This window comes from Herpailurus yagouaroundi, unplaced genomic scaffold, assembly GCF_014898765.1.
Source record: "Herpailurus yagouaroundi ecotype Mexico unplaced genomic scaffold, PumYag 159, whole genome shotgun sequence".
NCBI lineage: Eukaryota > Metazoa > Chordata > Mammalia > Carnivora > Felidae > Herpailurus > Herpailurus yagouaroundi.
Window position 1 is genome coordinate 57,014,360 of NW_024412400.1, and position 20,913 is coordinate 57,035,272.

Sequence of the window (20,913 nt, forward strand, 5' to 3'; positions counted from 1 at the left end):
TTTTTTCTTTTAATCTTAGCTTAATCTTTTTGAAGACATTTTGAGTGGCAGTTAAACACAATGTGCTATTCCAACAATGTAGATAACTTGATCTGATGATGCTATCAAAAGCAATGATTATCTTTGCACAAGTGTAGGTGATAGCTACAAAATCAGGACTGCCACTGACCAACAGTGAATGCAACACTAGGTTTTTAAAGGTGCATCTGAAAATCTATGACGTTAAAAATGATATTAAAGGATGCATTGAGAATCTCTGAAATATAGTTTTTCAAAATCTGTTACTAGATGTCATGTGCTCTTAGGCACTTTTCCTAGTAAGGAATGGAAAACTGAGAATAGAAATAAAGTATTTATGAGATTCCCAAAGACTCAGAGCCGAACTGGCTACATAATTTGTAGCCCCCAGTGCAAGGTGAAAATACGGGGCCCTCTGTTCAAAAATTAAGATATTAATTGAATTAAACCAATTATGGCACCCTTCTAAGTGTGGAGTTCTGTGCAAGTACATAGGTCAGTGCCCCAGAAAGTGGCTCTGGCTCACCACATCTGGATACGTTGAAACTTCCAAACCCCATTGCTGTAGTGTAGCCTTGTGGCTAAAAGCACAAATCTCAGCTCTGGCATTGACATTTTCATGGCACTGAACAAGTTAATGATTCAGAACCTCATTTCCCCATCTGTAAATGAAGATAATAATAACTATGAAATAGGGTTGTTGAGTGAATTGAGTCAGTTTAAAATATACAAGGTGCTGAAAAGAGATAAACTGATGACCTGGGAGGCTCACCTCCACACAGACACCACACATCCGCTGTTTGATCATTTAGAAAAAGGCTAGTTCAACAGGGACTTTAATGAACAGCACTGTCATTAATATGTGAACTCCTGGCTGAGCTCCTCAGGTCACTGAAGATTATTTCCTGGGCCAGAGGTTTCTGTTATTACATAGTTGGCTGCCTGTTTTTACCCCCTTTGCCATGCTTAGAATCTGTCTCTTGAAGCTCTTCCCATGGGTTAGCCAGCTGTTCATGGGCAAAAATACGACACTGTACAATTGGAGAAAGGATGGAGAGATGCTCATTCTGCTGGATATATGTGGATATCCTGCCCATTGCTATTGGTGCACGTGTCCCTGCTCCACTGCCTGGCAAGTCCACAAGACAGCACCAAGGACAACATATATGCTATGTATGTGTCCTATTAGCCATTACCTGATTAAGACTATAGCTGCCCTGCCTTAAAGATTTGGGGATTTCCCTGAAAAATAAAATTATATCTCATTCCTCCTTGTATCAGTTTCATGTGGTTTCCTTAACACATAACATGAATTTGGTGGCTTAAAACAACATAAATTTATCCGCTCTTGGTTCTAGAGGCCAGAAATCTGAAATCAAGGTATTGATAGGACCACACTCCCTCAAGGGTTCTGAGGAAGAATCCACTCTCTGCTTCTTTGTAGCTTCTGGTGGCAGTCAGCAAGAAATCCTTGCTTCCCTTGGCTTTTAGCTGCATGTCTCCCATCTCTGCCACCATCTTCACATCACCTTATTCTCTGAGGATGTCCTCTCCTTCATGTTTCTGTCCCTATGCTTCCTCTTCCTCTCTTATAAGGATATATATGATTACAGTTAGGCGCCACCTGGATAATCCAAGAAATGCTACTTCTCTAAAGACTTTTAATCACTTTTTTTTTTCCATGGAAGGCAATATTCACTTTTTTCACCTTATAAAGCAATAGTGTCAGGTTCCGGGGATCAGAACCTGGCCACATTTTTTGAAGAGCCATAGTTTAGCCTACTTTGTTCCTCAACTACCACTCATCTTTAGTCTCTGTCTAAAGCAGCATTTTACAACCAGTTTGTGCATTGAAATCACTGGGGAGCCTTAGAAAATCTTGACACCAGTGTCCCTTGCCAGGAATACCAACAAAGATTAGTTTGGGAAATGGTCTGGGCATCAGGATTCTTTGAATCCTCCCGCTGATTTTGAAACTTAGCCAAGGTCGAGAGACATCAAATTTAGGTAACAGCTTAACATTTTCTAGAGATTGTCAGTTAAAGAAAGCTTTGAAAAGAGGCATTATACCAAAAGATTTCCAGTTTTATTTTAGCAATTTACATAATAGATATCCCCATGAGACTCTCCTTTAGTAATTTCTGATGTATGAACTTTGGTTATTCCTCTTAGTCTTACTCCGTGTGACCAAGAGACATTCTACAAAGTAACTAAGTCTAGGGAAAGAGAAATACCAAGACTTTTTAAGGAATTTTAAACACAGACAGTCAGTACTGTAGATAGTGTGACATTATTATGTCAAGCAGTGATATCATTTTAGACATCAACAGAAATATAAACTAGGTACTATTGCTCAACATACTTTTCAATTAATTATTATGATTATTATGAATATTATCAATGTGTATGAATGACATGGAAACTCATTTTAGAAAATGTGGTATTGATTCACATTTTCTTTTTGAGATATAGGATTTTTTTAAATTCTTTTAACGTTTATTTATTTTTGAGACAGAGAGAGAGAGAGAGCATGAACAGGGGAGGGTCAGAGAAAGAGGGAGACACAGAATCCGAAAGAGGCTCCAGGCTCTGAGCTGTCAGCACAGAGCCCGACCCCGACCCCAACCTGAGCCAAAGTCGGACACTTAACCGACTGAGCCACCCAGGCGCCCCAGAGATACAGGATATTTTTACATTCATTAATATTTCTTGGAATTTCTTTTCACATCTTGTCCTATTCTTGATTAAGTTTATCTCTCTTTTTTTAAGTTTATTTATTTATTTTGGGAGAGACAGAGAGACCATGAGCGGAGGAGGGGCAGAGAGAGAGGGAGAGAGGGAGAATCCCAAGCAGGCTCAGCACAGTCATTCACAGAGCCCAGGGCGGGGCTCTAACCCACAAAACTCTGAAATCATGACCTGAGCAGAAATCAAGAGTCAAACGCTTAACCAACTGAGCCACCCAGGTGCCCCTTGTTAAGTTTATCTTTTCAGATTTACATTTAGAAATTCTGGGTATATTCTAGAGCTTAATCTATTTTCAGTTATATTTGTTCTAATTTAGAGATTTTATTAATACTTTTTTTCTTTTAAAGCAGCGTTAGATTCACAACAAAATTGAACAGAAAAATACACAGCGCTCCCATATACCCTTTGCCCCATGCATAGCCTCTGTCACTGGCAATCCCACAGCATGGTGGTACATTTGTACCATCCAAAGCCCATAGTTTATATTAGGGTTCATTCTTGGTGCTTCACTTCCTCTGGATTTTGACAAAAGTATAATGTGCACATATCCACTATTATAGTATCATACAGAATAGTCTCAATGCTCTAAAAATCCTCTGTGACCTGCCTATTCATCCTTCCTTCCTTCTGCAACATCTCTCCTGGTGTAGGTTATTTTATTCATTTGTTTGTTGGTTGGTTTGTTGGTAGAAAGGAGGAGAGGCAAATAATTGAAAAATACATATAAAAGAATAAATTGTTATTCGATGTATCCCTTGGGATAAAATAGAGTGGGGTGAGTGGATTGAGAATGACATGGAGAAAAAGCATATTTGCATTTCCAAATGGGGTGGTCTGGAGAGACTTGAAGAAGAAGAGGAAGTTAGCAATACATGTATGTGAGGAAGAGCCTTTTTGCCAAGACTAGTAAGTGAGATGCTCTACCTGCCTTTATGCAGGAACAGCAAGGAGGCCAGAGGGACCAAAGAAGGGTGGAGACTTAGCAAGAAGCCAGATTACTTAACCCCATGTACTCAGTCACTGAGCTTTGCCAAGAATTTTGGGTTTCCTCTGAGTGAACTAGCAAGACATTGAAGAGGTTTGAGCAGAAGAGTGGCATGATTTGATTCAGGATTTAAGTTTCCCTCCAAATGTACTATTGGGGATAGACAGCAGTGTATCAAATGTAAACTTAAGAAGACCATTTAAGAGATTTGCTGTAATCCAGGCAAGAGATCACAGCATACTGAGATTGGGATACAGCAAAAATGGTGAAATGTAGCCGGATTCTGCATATATTCAGAAATAAAAACAACAGGATTTCCTGAAGATTGGTTGTGGAATGAGAGAAAGAGACAGTTAAATCAAGGATAATCCTATCTCTCTGAATTTAACTTGGAAAGACGAATGCAAAAAAAAAAAAAAAAAAAAAAAATCCAAGGTTCTTTAATGTTCATTGCATCATGAGGAGTACCCAATGCCTGGTACAGCTGTGCCAGCAGGACCAGCGATAGTGGGGGCAGCCTCCAGATCCAGTGGGATAATGCAGAACATGGTTCTCAGTCTTCAGCAGCATTGATGATGACATCCCAGCCTGACACGTTAGTATGAATTGCTTGTAGATCAGGCTGCCTAGCCACTTTTTGTTCCTGCCCACTTTCCAACCGTGAAACATATGTTTTCTGTAAAATGTATGTTTTAAATAAAATTCATTGCTGCAGTGCAGAGTTAACTGGAGTTGGTTTCTGTTGTTTTCAAATAAGGAACTTCAATTACACAAAGAATCTTCTGAGACTCTAAGCATAAGGGTAAGGATCGTGTCTCATTCTTGTTGTATGCAGGGCCCAGTTATAGTCATGTCTCAAATATGTATTTTGATAAATAAGGGGATAATTTATTAGTAAAGGAGCAAAATAATGAATAAATTACTTGGTTAAAAATATCTAAGTTTGAATTATTAAATGCCTAGGACATTCTACCATGGAACTTCTTGATAGTTGAAAACTATATATTAATACAGATGGGTTTATTTGGAAGACAAAAAGGCAATACACATTCAAAGAAAAAATATATTTTACTTTTAATGTGTACCCTACATGTACTCTTGATTTTCATAACTCATGTATTAAAGGAGCAATCTTTAAATTGTAGTTTACTTTCTGAACGTTTTTACTTTTTATTTGCCTTTTTTTCTCAAATTTGTAAGCCACAAAATCTGAGAAAACTAATTTTATAAAATTATTTCCTGCTTTATTAAATAAACAGACAGGGGTGCCTGGGTGGCTCAGTCAGCTGAGCGTCTGACTTCGGCTCAGGTCCTAATCTCGTGTTCCTGAGTCCGAGCCGTGCATCCGGCTCTGTGCTGACAGTTCAGAACCTGGAACCTGCTTTGGATTCTGTGTCTCCCTCTCTCTCTCTGCCCCTCCCTTGCTCACACTCTGTCTCTCCCTCTCCCTCAAAAATAAATAAACATAAAAAATTATTTTTAAGTAAACAAACATACGTATCTTTATTTAATGGTAGAGTGTATAGTTTGTCAGGGCAATGCCACATATCTTAGGCAGGTAAAATTGTGCGCATGAGTACCAGCATGTTAACGTAATGGAAGATCATATTTTTTACAAAAACTTGAGATACACTTTGAAGAATGTGAAAGTATTTTTCATACCAAAAAATCTTACTTAATAGGCTAACTGAAGTATATGAACTTGGGTTAAATCTCTTATTAAACTCATATAAGCCACATTGCACTAATTAACTATTACAATGGCCAATAAGAATATTTAATTTTTAGGGGCTCCTGGGTGGCTCAGTAGGTTAAGCATCTGACTCTTGTTTTCGACTCAGGTCATGATCTCGTGGTTTGTAGGTTTGAGCCCCAATTCCAACTCCACACTGACAGTGCAGACTGCTTGTGATTCTCTCTCTTTACCTCTATCTCTGCCCGTTCCCTGCTCATGCTTGCTTCTTTCTTTCTCTCTCAAAATAAATTAACTTTAAAAAAGGACGTTTAAAAAAGAATAATTTTTTTGTGATTCATTTGAGTGATTCTTTTAATATTTATATATTTATAGGAAACTACGATAAGGGTCATATTACATTTGAGTTCTTTTATGTTAGAACTATTTGTATATAGCAGATGTTATATAGTTTCAATAAAGAGAGAGAAAAAATAGTGGTATTATCTCAGTTGCATAGTAATTACGGGCAATGATAATTCCATAAAAAATATTTTCTGCTACAAAGAGTAAAAAAAGCACATATATATATGTGTGTGTGTGTGTGTGTGTATAATTATATAATATATATACACATATACACTATAATATATATATTATATTATATATACATATATAATATATATATAATAAAATATACAGCAAGACATCTCATGAAAATAGCTGGGATAAAAGAAGCTTTAATTCATTCTTTCTTTGTCTTAGATGATAGAAGATACATGGATGAATACATGAGAAAGAGATCACTTGCTACTTATAGATCTACAAGTAGACTTTGAAGATATGAGCTCACTGTCCTCATGGCTTATACTTTTTTCTTATAGCTCCATTTGTAGTAGATAACTGGAACCAGTGGCCACTTCCTTCTGAAAACATTTTTATGTATTTCTTCCATGATACTAAGCTTTTGAAAAGGGAAATAGCTTTCTCCTTAAAAAGAAAATAGGAACAACTTTCCCCATATAATACAATGAAATAATATAGATCTATATTCTCCAAATCCTCAGGCTTACAACATTTCTAAAATGTAGGAGAGTACTTAGAGATAAATTTTGAGTAGAAAAAAATAGCATTTGAGAAAAAAGGAAGTACAGAAGATTATTACTAAAGTGGTATAATGGATTAGTTCCCTTATCAAAAATAGTGATAATATTTTTTAAAGGTCAGATTTTATTATTTTTAGTTTTTAATACAAAATACACTAGACAAAGAGAGTGTAGGAAGCAAATTACTGAAACAGGGAATTGATCCTGTATCAGACATGACTATGAGGGCAAATAAAAATAACTTCATTGAATTTGAGCTCCTTAATAAGAGACTGTTGACCTTTACATTTAAAAAAAATAAATTTATTTTTTGGAACATTTTTAGACTTACAGAAAAATTGAGAAAATAGTACAACATTCTCATGTATATCCTCACTGAGATTCCTTTGTTATTAACATCTTAAAATATCATGGTACAGTTTTTACAATTAATGAACCTATATTGATATTATTAAGTAATTATTAGTAGTAGTAGAATGAGTATTATTAGTATCTGTATTAACTAAAGCCATATCTTATTCAGATTCCATAGTTTTTACTCGGTGTCTTTTTCTGTTCCAGGATCCCATTTAGGATACCTTACTACATTTAATTTTCATGTGCCCTAGTTTTCTGTTAAAGATGACAGTTTCTCGGGGTGCCTGGGTGGCTCAGTAGGTTGAGCATCGGACTTCAGCCCAGGTCATGATCTCGTGGTTCACAAGTTCGAGCCTGGTGTCAGGCTCTGTGCTGACAGCTCAGAGCCTGGAGCCTGCTTCAAATTCTGTGCTTCTGTCTCTCTCTGCCCCTCCCCTGCTCATGCACTCTCTCTGCCAAAAATAAATTTAAAAAATATTTAATTTTTTTAATGATGACAGTTTCTCAGACCTTCCTTTTTTAAATGAACTTAAAAAAGTATTTTAAGTAGGCTGCACCTTTTGATGAAATTTGTTTGATTGTTTTTCTCATGATTACACTGGGGTTATGGGTTTGGAAAGGAAGATCACAGAGGTAAAGTACCATTTTTTTTCATTCAATCAAGGACTCTAATATCAACATGACTTATCACTGTTGATGTTGACCTTAATCATCTGGCTAAGTGAGTTTTTATCGGGTTTCTTCACTGCAAACTTATTTTTTTTTTATTTTTTTTAATGTTTATTTATTTTTGAGAAAGAGAGAGACAGAGCATGAATGGGGGAGGATCAGAGAGAGAGGGAGACACAGAATCCGAAACAGGCTCCAGGCTCTGAGCTGTCAGCACAGAGCCCGACGCGGGGCTCAAACTCAGGGACCACGAGATCATGACCTGAGCCAAAGTCAGCCGCTTAACCGACTGAGCCACCCAGGCGCCCCTAAATTTATTTTTTTGCAGTTTCAAGTTGTTATTTACATTCCAGTTTGCTAACATATAGTGTAATATTAGTTGCAGGAGTAGAATTTAGTAATTCATCACTTACATATAACAGCGGAAAACTTGTTTTCTTTGAGTGCAGGACTTTCCAAAGAGTGTACAAAATAGACATCACAAATGCAAGTGTTGTCTGCCGCCTGTGGCACCGAAAGCTGAACCAGATCATGAACTGGAAATGTATTGGCTAAAGTCTATTATAATCCCAACAAGAGTCAAAGGGGAGAAAAATAATGTTTGGTTAAAACCCAGCAGAAGGCTGAACAAACTGAGACTCTAACCCAGGACTACATCATCCCTTCATACCATGCTGATGTTCCCTGAGCCCCACCAACAGAATGCAAGGAAACAGCTGGAGAAGGACAGACTTGATCCCCTGAACTCTGATAAACCCGATCCTCCTGTAGCAGGCCCAGGTCATAGTGGCTGGGTTGGAACCCATGGGAGCACTCTGTCACCATAACTTGTGAAGAACATTGCTTTGGACAAAACTGGTAACAGCCATCCCAGAGAAGCCATTTTGCAGCATGCTAAATCAGCCCAAGACGACCCATATTGGGTTTCTCCAGCATAGATTGGATTTGGCCCAAAAACCATGTTTTCCAAAGATGAATCTTATGATGAGGAAGCAAAGAATGAGCATAAAATTTGGAAAACGGAAAATGCATAAAATTTGAAGACTTTTACATTGGAACTGTTCGCATGAGAGGGGGGGTATTAGACAGTTTTTTTTAATGAAATAAGAAATACATCTTTATGACTGCCAACTTAAACCATACATTCACTAAATTGTTTGGTTCCAGTGTACATGTTATGGCAGTATCAGAATCTCAATCTCTATCCCCTTAGGAAAATTTTTTTTCAGTGAAATACAGTGTTTATGTGCAATTTCTATTGCCTTGAGTCTTATACACTCCACTTATTTCCAAAGTTACTCAAATCAGCACATTTATCTCCCATCTCCTTCACTGAAATTGCTTCAGACATTTGTGATATAGTTATATTCTCTTGTCATAGCTGCCATTCCTCCCTAGAACCTCCAAACCTGAAGAAATTTTTAAATTTGCACATATTGAAGTTCATCCCTTGTACTCTAAATTTCTATAAATTTTGAAAAACACATAGTGTCATGTATGCACCATTATAGTATCATACAAAATAGTTTCACTGCTATAACAATACCCCATGCTTCTCTTTTTCAATCATCCATCCTGAACCCTGGTCAAGTACTAACATTTTACTGTTCTTATTTTTGTCTTTTTCAGAAAGTTATATTGAAATCATACAGTAAATATACTTTCCAGGCTGGCTTTTTTGACTTAAGAATGTGTCCCTAAGTTTCATTCATGTCTTGTAATCTACCATGTTTGTAACTATTTTCTATTCATCACACTTGTTCTTTTAATTCTCTTTCTTCCCTCTCTTTTTCCATCTTCTATGTTGTTAAACATTTTATATGATTCTATTTTTCTCTTCTTTTTTTAAAATTTTTTTATTTAAAAAATTTTTTAATGTTCATTAATTTTTGAGAGAGAGAGACAGAGTGTGAGCAGGCGAGGGGAAGAGAGAGAGGGAGACACAGGATCCGAAGCAAGCTCCAGGCTCTGAGCTGTCAGCACAGAGCCCAACGCAGGGTTCAAACTCATGAACCATGAGATTATGACCTGAGCCAAAGTTGGACACATAACCAACTGAGTCACCCAGGTGCCCCTCTATTTTTCTCTTCTCAACATATCAGTTATGCTTCTTTTTTTAAGTTTATTTATTTATTTTTGAGAGACAGAGAGAATGCAAGCAGAGGAAGGGCAGAGAGAGGGAGAGAGAGAATCCTTGCACTGTGGGGCTCCTTCCCATGAATTGGGAGTTCATGACCTGAGCTGAAACCAAGAGTTGGATGCTTAATCAAACTGAGTGACCCAGGCACCCCCATGCTTCTTTGTCTTTAATTGTTTCATTGGATGCTCTAGAGTTTGCAGTATACATATAAAACTACTCTAAATCTACTTCTAAATAGTACTATACCATTTCATGGTTAGTGCAGGTATATTATAAGCAAGTATTCACAATTCTTCCCTCCTTTCCTTTATAGAATTGTTGATATTCATTTCACCATTATCCATATGCTAAATCACACAATTCCTTGTTAATACTCTTTATTTGAATGCTTATGTATTAGATCAATTGGATTAAGAGGTACAAAATTTCAGTTTAAAATTAAATTAAAAACTCATGAAAATGAAAAAGTACAGCACAGGGAATACAGTTAATAATATCATAATAATATTTTTTGGTGACTGATGGTGACTATAATTCTCATGGTGAGCACTGAATAATATATAGAATTGTGTACACATGAAACAGATATAATATTTCATGTTAATTATACTTCAATAAAAAAGAACAAATACAATACAATAGTTTACCTTCATTTATTCCCATTTAAATTGCTTTCCTTTGTAAAACACTGATTTGATTTTCTGACTTATAGAATTTCCTCCTTCCTGAAGAACTTCCTTTACCATTTTTCACAGGACAAATCTACTGAGGTTAAATTTTTCTGTGTTTGTTTGTCTAAGAAAGTCTTTGTCTTTCCTTTGTATTTTAAAGGTAATTTTGCTGGATATAGAATTGTAGGTTGATGGGGTTTTTTTTTCACACTTCAAATATTTCTCTGAACTCTTTTCTTAAATGCATGGTTTCTAGAGACTTTCTGCTTAATCCTTATCCTTGCACCTCTATAGACAAGGTGTTTTGTTTTTTCTGTTTTCTTTGAAGATTTTATGTTTTTGTTTGCTTTTCTGGAATTTGAATATGATATGCCTCAATGTAGATTTTTGGTACTTACACCTGTGTGGTGCTACTGCACTTCCTGTATCTATAGTTTGGTATAAGTCACTAAGTTTGGAAAATTCTTAACCATTGTTACTTCAAATATTTATCTTCTCTATTCTCTCTTCTCTTTTTTGATAATTCCAGTACATACAAGTTAAATCTTTTGTATTTTTCCCATAGTATTTAGTTTTTTTAATTATTTTTCTCTGCATTAAATTTGGTTAAGTTTCTGTTGGAATACGCTCACTGATATTTTTTTCCACAGCTGTGTTAATTTACTGACAAGCTAATCAGGGCATTCTTCATTCTGTCACAGCATTTTTGATTTTTATCATTTCATTTTGATTCCCTCTTAGAGTGTCCATCTTTCTATTTCTATTATACATGTGCTCTTCCAAATTGCCTACCTTTTATATTAAAGTCATAAATACATCAGTCATAGTTTTTTTTGTTTGTTTGTTTAATTCTGATCATTCCAAAATTTGTGCTGTGTCTGAATCTGTTTCCGAGGCTTTCTTTGTGTCTTCAATGTGTGCTATTTCCTGACTTTTATCATTACTTTTGTTGAAAGCTGGATATGATATATCAGGCAATAGGAACTGGGGACAAATATGCTTTTAGTGTGAGGTTTATATTAAACCTCAGGAGTTGGGCTGTGTCTAATGTTTGCTGTTATAGTAGGTGTCAGAGGCTTCGAAATTCTCCAGTGTCTTTATTTTTATCTCCCTCATTGTCTTTGTTTTTCCCTAAAAACTTCTTCCTAAATATTGTCTGTGCCTTGCATTATTTCCAGTTATAATTCTGGAGTTATTATATTGGAATTGGGGAAGATAAGTATCCTATAATAATTTTTTTTTATCAATTCTTAGTCTTTTAGTGAGCCTGTGCTTCTTGGTTGTGATCTTCACAAGTGTTTCTTATCCTTTCCTTTCCTCTCCTTTCCTCTCCTGTCCTCCTCTCTCCTTTCCTTTACTGTGTTTTGTTTTGTTTTTTCCTCCCATTTAGTGTAATACTGGAAGGCTAGTGAGTGCTTGTGTTAGGTAATTGCACTTCTGCCTATGTGAGATAAGGCTCTGATAAAGTTTTTCACTGGCAGTTAGGTTTTTTCATGGAGTACATGCTTTGTATATTTCACAATGGTTGCTTTTCAAATACAGAAGAAGGTAACTTTTCTAAGTTCTTCAATATGAGAAACTTATAGGTTCCTGTAGCTAAACCACACCCTCCTCTGCAAAAAAATGTGTTAGCCCCAACTAAGACTGAATCACATCAGGAGTTTCTTACTCTCAAAATAGCCCAACTTGGCATCCAACCATTCATCAAAATTATCATTTAAGTGTTCCAACCAGTTTATGGTTCTGGTAGCTTCTGCGCCAGGTTAGCTGTGTTTCTCTTACATTGCCCATCTTTCCAGATTTCAAGGTGGTAGTTTGCTTTGCAACCTCAATTTTCTGATGAATCTAAGAAAAATATTTGATTTTTCAGTTTGCTTAGCTCTTATTTTTTGCTGATAAGACTCCTAGGCTGTTTAAATGTCATAACTGAATGCTATATTTTGATCTCATGAATATAAAGACAGTACTTGCCGCATAAAAAAATAGTAATGGTATGGGGAATACATAGATAGTTGCTTCACCTTTGGAAAATTTGGATGCAGGAGTAGAAAATATAGTTTGGCATCAACATCCAGCTTATTTTTAAGAAACCTCATTCATAGTGAGACAATAACCCCAGTGATCCCACATAATTAATCAATAAAAATCATTCTTATTTCTTAGAATAAATTTATTAGATTAATGTCATATTATTTTCATCTAAGTTTTCTATTTTCTATTTTATTCATTGAAAATAAATTTAAATAATCTTGAATAATTTCTTCTTTGATGTTTTCTTTTATTGCAATAAAATATTATGTAACTACAAGTGATGCTTGAAAACTCACAGATTAGTTTCCTATATTAATATGTCATTATACCTATCGAAATTGTGATATTAATTATATAAACTTATGACAAATGTTTGTTTTTAAAGATGCAGAAATATGCATACTAGTAAGAATTATGTTAAGACGATATAGAAATATAACAATATGGATATAAGTTCTTCAAAGAAGAATGAAAATTATGTTACTTTGAATTATAGTTTGCAAGTTATTTACTTTAAGCATGTTTTGCATGTGATACATATCAATAGTCTTGTCTTTTCACAATCATAAACTTATTCCATATTTTCCTAACAATAAAATTCATGTATTTTAAAATATGTTTAAAACATGAAGATACTAAAAGATTACAAATCAAAAACCAAGATGAATACTGTTTTCTCAATTATGGCAGAATTAATCATGAGTTTATAAACACGACACACCAGTCTATTCTTAACTCTTTTAGAACCGTAGAAAACACATGGCATGGGGAAGTTTATATCAAGCTTAATTACGGTAATTAACATTTTCTTTTTTGGTATTCACTTGATTTTCATTGGGGTGATAGAGAATTTTCACACTTATTTAAATGCCCAATGGACTGAAAACAGTTGAGAATCACAGTTTAGAGGAGGAAAGTGATACACCAAAATTTAATAAACTAAAAATGACACTAACTAAAATCCATAAAAGGAAGATTAATATATAAAGATTATATGTATATAAAGCAGCAATAAACACATTTACACACAATAGGGAGAATATTTTCAAGTCATGAAATACAGTGTTAATATAACCAACATGCATTGAGCACTTACAGAACAAGAAAAAAGATGAACACCTCAAGGAGTAAGTGGATAAGAGCCGTAAACGAACATTTTGTAAAAGAAGTAATGATGGTAAACAAATATAAAAATTGGCACTGGCTTATATAGACAATGAGAGAAATAAAAATTGAAAAAAAATAATAGAGTGTTTTTCTCCTCTTACATTGGAATGCTTAACAAAATTTTCAATACCAAGCCTGAATGAGCATGTGGAGAAATAAGTATTTTCATGCACAGATGGATATAAGTCATTATAAACTTCTGGAGGGCAGTGTTGCTATAAATTAGAACATTTCAGATATGTATATTGGTTGACCTACACGCCAAACTTCTAGCAACGATCCTACAGAGTTAATAAAATAATTGCACAAGGGCATGCCACTTTTACCTCTACAACATCTATTATAGTAGAAAAACAAAATAAAGCAAAACCCTAAATATTCTAGGCATCCATTCATAAGGACATTGTGAAATAAAATCAAATGACATATATCCATAGAATTCATGGCTAAAAATTCATGGAAACTGGAACTATGCATTAAAAAAAATGAATGTCTTATTTTTGAGAGACAAAGAGACAGAGAGAGAGAGAGAGAGAGAGAGAGAGAAAGAGAGAGAGAGAAAAGAGCACTAGTAGGGGATGGACGGAGAGAGAGGGGAACAGAATCTGAAACAGGCTCCAGGCTCCAAGCTGTCAGCACAGAGCCCTACGTAGGGCTCAAAGTCAGGAGCCATGAGATCATGACCTGAGCCGAAATCAGACACTTAACCAACCAACCAACACCAACCACCCAGGCGCCCCTGGAACTATACATTTTTAAATTAATGCATTAATTAATGTGTTATTTGTTTTGAAATTTGGCAAATAACTTAAAATATTTAAATATTGAAAACATATGTATAGTATGATCTTCTCTTGTGTGTATGTATATTTTAATTTGCTCCAATTGTTAAGGCTTTTTGACCTGCAAACAATGGAGGATCCAACTAAAAGTAAATTATGCCACAAGGTAATGTATTGGATCATATACAATGTAGTCCAAAAGTTTCTGCCTTGGTTTGATCCAGTAGTTTAATAATATTTTAATAAGCCCAGATTTTTTCAGTGATTTTATTTTCCCATTTACTCTTTCAGTTTCATTCTAGAACTTTTTAAAATTTTCATTTTAGGATGGCTGCTACTTGTGATATCAGTGCTACATCCATTTTCTCATGTTTATCAGTGGTTTACAATTGCTCACTATCTTAAAACAAATGAGAAACATTCTTAGAATCGTATCCAGATTAAAGAATTATATATGTATTGTATATGTCCCTCTTGTACTAGTCCCAGGAAATAGAGATGGGGTCACTGTTATATCACCCAAAATTGGAGCTGAGTGTGGTATCAATCTCTTATGGAACATGACTGCAGGGGAAAAGGGTAGATTCATTCCCCTAAAAGGGCACTGTGCAACTAGAAACTCATGCTAGGTTAGTAATAAAGATTACATATTACATGTACAATGTGATGATTTTATGCTTATATATATTGCAAAATGATTGTCATGGAACTATCAGTCAACACATTCATCATCTTATATCATTACCATGTGTGTGTGCGAGTGCGTATGATGAGCTCATTTAAGATCCACTCTCTTAACAACTTTCAAGTGTATACTACACTATTGCTAATTATAGTCACCATGTTGTACATTAAATCTCCAGAACGTGTTAATCTGGAAGTTTGTACCTTTTAACCAACATCTCCCCATTTCTTTCACCTCACAGACCTTGGCAAACCATTAATCTACTCTGTTTCTATGAGATTAACTTCTTTAGATTTCATACGTAAGTGAGATCATGCAGTCTTGTTTTCTCTTATTTCACTTAGCATAATGTCCTCAAAGTTCATCCAAGTTGTCATGATGTTCCCTCGTTTTTACACCTCAATAGTATTCCACTGTACATACATGCCACATGCATAGATCTCTTAATTTAATTTTAAAGTATTAATTTTATTGGAAAAATAGAAATGGAACCAAACTTGGTTATTTTTGGTAACCAATTCTGAACTCCTTCATATGTTTAGGAAAATAACCACTTCACAAAATGTAGTGCTCGAAAGAGTTTGCCTTCAACTATGGAAGCAATAAAGACCAGATACTTATTTTTTAGGCCTCTCTTGCTTAGCAAGTCACACCCAGATTTCCAGGCTTTGAATTGAAATACTTTAATAAAAAGCAACATGGAGGATGGTGAATCAACTCTGAGTCAGCAGCAGAAGCGACGTCTCATTTCTAGAACTAGCAGTTGTAGTAGAAGCTGCAGTTTCCATTGTCCAATGCTGGTTCTGCCTACGGTCGATCCCGACACAGGTGCTGAGTAGCAGTGGAAGTGATGTGCTCACCCAATGGTTTTGAAGCTTAATTTTTACTTCAGCTGTGATTTTAAGGCCTCTTTTGTTTCCCTCTGTTTTCCAAGCCTGGTTCTCCAGTTTTTCCTGCATCACTGTGAGTATATAAACTGCTTTTGCACTTAAATCTGTTTGAACCAGTGTCTGTTTGCAGTCAAGAACTGTGACAGAGAAAGAACACATTCAGTAAAGTGGAGAAGAGGTTTTCTTCAGAGGAATGTATTTAGGCTTTACAGATAAGAGATTTGGAAGCATGTGAGCTGGCTCCAGCATAGCGTTGCTTAGAATTGCAAAGATGTCCTTTATGATATCCATAAAATTTAGTAAAATACAGCTTCAAATACTAGCTCTAATTTCTGAAAGGTTCGCAGATATTTTGGTTACTTATGGAGAACATAGCTGTGGGATTAATGAGGAAATTGTCAATTTTCTGAGGAATGATACCATTGGAAAAGCCTGTTCATGGGACAATCATCTGATGCATAAGAAAGGACTGCAGAAACCCCCAAACCATCATAGCAGTGTGGCTCTATACCTAATGGATGTAACCTGATGATATTAGGTGTGATATAATTCAACAATTATGCCTTCAGTCACAACTACCTAGGAAGCTTGGTGATTCTCCACAGCGGGTGTTAAGGTGCTTACATCTCTCAGCATTGAGAGATTTGTGTCTGTTTTGAAACACCAAAGAAGGCTCCACTGAACAGCCAGCTTTAAAATTCTCTGTCTGTAACTACAGTATCTGAACAAATTATTATTCTGATGAAAAATATATAGACATGAAAGAAAACCACACTTGGTAAATACAGAGTGCATAGGTTTGAGAGAGAGATAGAGAGAGAGAGAGAGAGAGAGAGAGACCAATAGCATAACAAAAGTGTGAGTCACATTTCTTTAAATTATCAAACAGAAAGTAAATTCTACCATTATAAGTCCGAAGATTTACTTGTTATAGGTTTGCTTTGAGCTCGTGCTCTCAGGTCGGGGGGGGAGGGGTGGGGTTGGGTGTGGGGAATGAAATTTAATGAGAAAAACTTACAAAGAAGCAAGAATTAGACACTCCAGCAGAAATGTGACACAGTAAATTAGCACTTACTGTACGCCAGACACTTCTAAGTGTTTTAAATTGTGTCTTTTTTTGTATGCTTATTTGTTTTTGAGATAGAGAGAGAGAATGAGAGGGGAAGAGAGAGAGGGAGACACAGAATCTCGGCACTGTCAGCACAGAGCTGGCATGGAGCTCAGATTTGTGAACCATGAGATCTTGACCTGAGCCAAAGTCGGACGCCTAACTGACTGAGCCACCTAGGCACTCCTCTTAAGTTTTTTAGACATACTAATTTATTGAATCCTCACAAAATCCTGTGATATATACAGTTATTATCTTTAATTTCTGGATATTGAATCTGAGGCATAAAGATATTGAGTAGCTTGTCCAAGGACATACAGCTAGTAAAGGAGAGCTGGTATGTAAGTTAGTGATCTAATTCTAGAGTTTACACTCGACCACTATGTGTAGGACCATAGAAAAACACGAAAAATTTGTTGAAAATTAGGATACAGGATGAGCACAGATATAGAAGAGCCATTTTCAATGCAATTCTATAAGGCATGAGTCAAAGCACATAAATATGGTGGCCAAAATTCCATGAGAAATTATATAGGTAGCCTTAAAAATGAAGCATAAATACATCACAGAAGGTGTCATTTAGTATATAATGCAGCTAGCTGGTAAAAAACAGTCGGCTCTGGAGTTTCCTATTGAGCATAGCTTCACACAATATAGGAAAAACATCACTGTTACAACACGCAAACAATTGGCATAAGGCAGATTATAAAATACACACACACACACACACACACACACACACACACACACAGTAATTCCAGAAGTGCTATTTGGTGGAATTAGATTCATAAGAATATGACATAAATGAAGTCATGCTATGGGAACTTTTGTTAATTTATTCACTAAGTATTGTTGGAGAAACCACTGTGTTTCAAACATTTGAGATTTCTCAGTGAACTAATAAAATAAAAGCCCTGAATTTGTAGACTTATAGTTTAATAGTTCAATAAGGGGCAATAGAGAACCAACAGCATGTGTAGTATGCCACAAGGTGATTTTTATGGGGGAAAAACTACAGCTAATGGTAAGGGAAACTGGGTATTCCGGGGTTGAGATAATCGTTGGATTTTTTTTAAAGCACTGTTTGAGCAAATGTTAAAGATAATAGATTTAGCCATAAAAATGACAAAATTTTGTGGCACTTACAGCACCACAAGACCCTACAGCAGGGGAGACTTATGTGTTCAAGGAACAGCAAAACATTCAGTGCAGCAAAGTGATTTGGGGAAGAATACTGGAAATAAACTCTGCAAAATGATGGAGGTTGGGTCATGTAGGGCCTTGTAGGCTATTTATGGACTTAACCGTTTACTCTTAAATGTATGGGTGACATTGCAGGATTTTGATTAGAATAGGCATATGATTGGATTAAGATTTTTAAAGGATCATTCTGACAGTTGTGTTGACTAAAGAATGGGGGGTAGGGAGAAGCAAATATAGAAACAGACATTGCAACTAGGGATTCATTGTACCAGTTTAGGAAAGAGACGATCATGGCTGCGACCAAGGTGATTGTAATGGATATATACTTAGTAAAAGGGTGCTGGAAAGAGTGATAAATAATATAGGTAGAAAACAAAATAAGTGTGTTATCCTGGAAAACAAGTGAAGAAAGACGTTAAGGAAGAGGGAATAAACAACTGCATCAAATGTTGCTGGTAGCTCAAAGAAAATAAGGTCCAAAAACTGATCATTGGATTCAACAATGTGAGGAACATTGATTTTTGCAATAAAAGCAACTGGTTGGAGTACCAGAAGTGAAAGCTGGAGAATGGATTAAAGACAGTATGGACAAAGAGGAATTGAAGATAGCATATGTGCACAACTCTTTTGAGGAGCAAAATCAAATGGTAGCTTATAAAGATATGTGTGATCAATGGGGAACATGGTGGTTCAGTTAACTGAGCATCCAAATCATGATTTTGGCTCAGGTCGTGATCCTAACTAAGGTTGTGGAATTGAGCCCTGTGTCGGGCTCAACGCTGAGTGTGGAGCCTGCTTAAGATTCTCTCTTTTTTTTTTCCTCTCCCTCAGCCCCTCTCCCCCCACTCTCCTCTCTCTCTTTCTCTAAAACAAAAAAATTAAAAAACTAAAAAAAAAAATTTAAGATATGGGTGATCAAAAGAAAGTTGTTTTTTTTCTTTTTTTTTTTTATGGAAGAAATGATTGATCCAGTAAAATGTAAATTTTGTTGTAGCAGAGAGAAGGAGGAAAAATTGCCAGAGGCAATATTCTTAGGTTAAGTGAGGCAGGGTAGATTTAGTGCCATAGAGAAATTGCAATGATATAGGATCATGTAGAATTCATCCTTGGTAATAGTCAGAAAGAAAGAATATGCAGTTCTGACAATGAATGGCAGGGAGATATGGCATTGAGAGATGATGGAAGTTCCCATTTAATTGCTTCAAATTCATAATGAAATAAGAAGGAATGCCTTTAAACTAAAAATACATGCTTCAGCATGTGTGGGTGGTAGTGTTTGCACACATGTATATTTGGGGGCAGAAAAGGGGAAACATAATTTTGGTGGTACATTTTATTAATTTTTGTGAACACACAGTCTGATAGAATAAAAAATTCCTGAGCACTAAAATATGATAGCTTATTTTCCTAGCAATATTAGAACATATGGAAGCCTGGTCCATGAAATGTGAATCAGAGAATGAAAACTTTGTTTGGTAATTTGAAATCCTCAACCTTCAATATGTTTTTGAAACCAGTCCAAGGGAGATTATTTCTACTGTGTTTATAATAACTCAGATTTAGCTATATTTCAAACTAAATCCAAAATGTTTCCTTTGGCTCACTTACATATCAATAATTTTTATAGTTTTTATCACATGTTTTTATGCTATCTATCAAAGTGTGACATATTTCTGTTTGCATCTGGATTTTAGGTAGTATGCATGTGTGTAGATAAAGAACTGAGAAATCAATAGATTCTGAGCACTTTATGGTAGGGAGTATTATCACTTATGGCAAGCAACCATTATAAAGTTGAAAATGATGAACTGTCCCTATAGTTCAGATTTGCCAACATAAAATCAAATATTCTTGGAAATGATAGAGCTATTAGAAAGTATTGACAGAAACTGATGAAGAAAGCATTCGACCTACCATGATGGGGGTTTGTGTATTTAAATATTGAAAACATTTAAATAATAGACATTCAGAGTCTTCTTCATTCAATAATATATTCCCATGTATTTGTAACATGCATTTTTAGAAAAGCTATTGATTTCAATTTACCTATAGTCTAAAACTAAATTTATTTAAGAAAAAAAAATATTTCAACACCTTATACACGTGAGATACCCAACCATACCAGATCTTCACATTTCTTGATTTTGTGTTAAATAATTTGAGTGTGTGTATGTGCATACATGTGTGTATGTGCATATATAAGTGTCTAAATTACTTTCAATTAGCAACTTGGCACACAGAAATGAGCCTTATTAATGTTAAATGCAGATGGACATTTGACAGGGGCAATTTGAGCTAAAGACAATAAATAATAGATTTGAGAGAATTGTGCTGTTCACCCATTCATTCAATAAATGAAGAATTATTCATGGGGTACTTAGAGAATACCAGGTCCAGTGACGGGTAGTGGGGGTATTAAAAGGAATAACAACAATCAATCTCTTACCTCAAAGAAAATGCATTCTAACACTAGCAGCCCTAGGCTAAACCAATTTTCCAACTATTGTCTTTAGCTGCAGAATTTCAAATTACTGAATGTGAATGTTCTGCACAGGTCATGCACTCACCAATCTTTTCTTGGCACCACACTGTCTATGCTTTTATACTTAGCCTGACCCAGATATTTATGTAGCTTGTCTAATCCATATATATACAGTTGTACGCTTGTACCTTACAAACAA

At 35.5% G+C, this 20,913-nt stretch overlaps 1 pseudogene; it reads left to right on the plus strand.

Annotated features, from left to right (window-relative positions):
* Positions 1-15,729: 15,729 nt before the first annotated feature.
* The window catches only part of LOC121034206 (60S ribosomal protein L11-like), a 30,786-nt pseudogene continuing 25,602 nt past the window's right edge, over positions 15,730-20,913 (plus strand).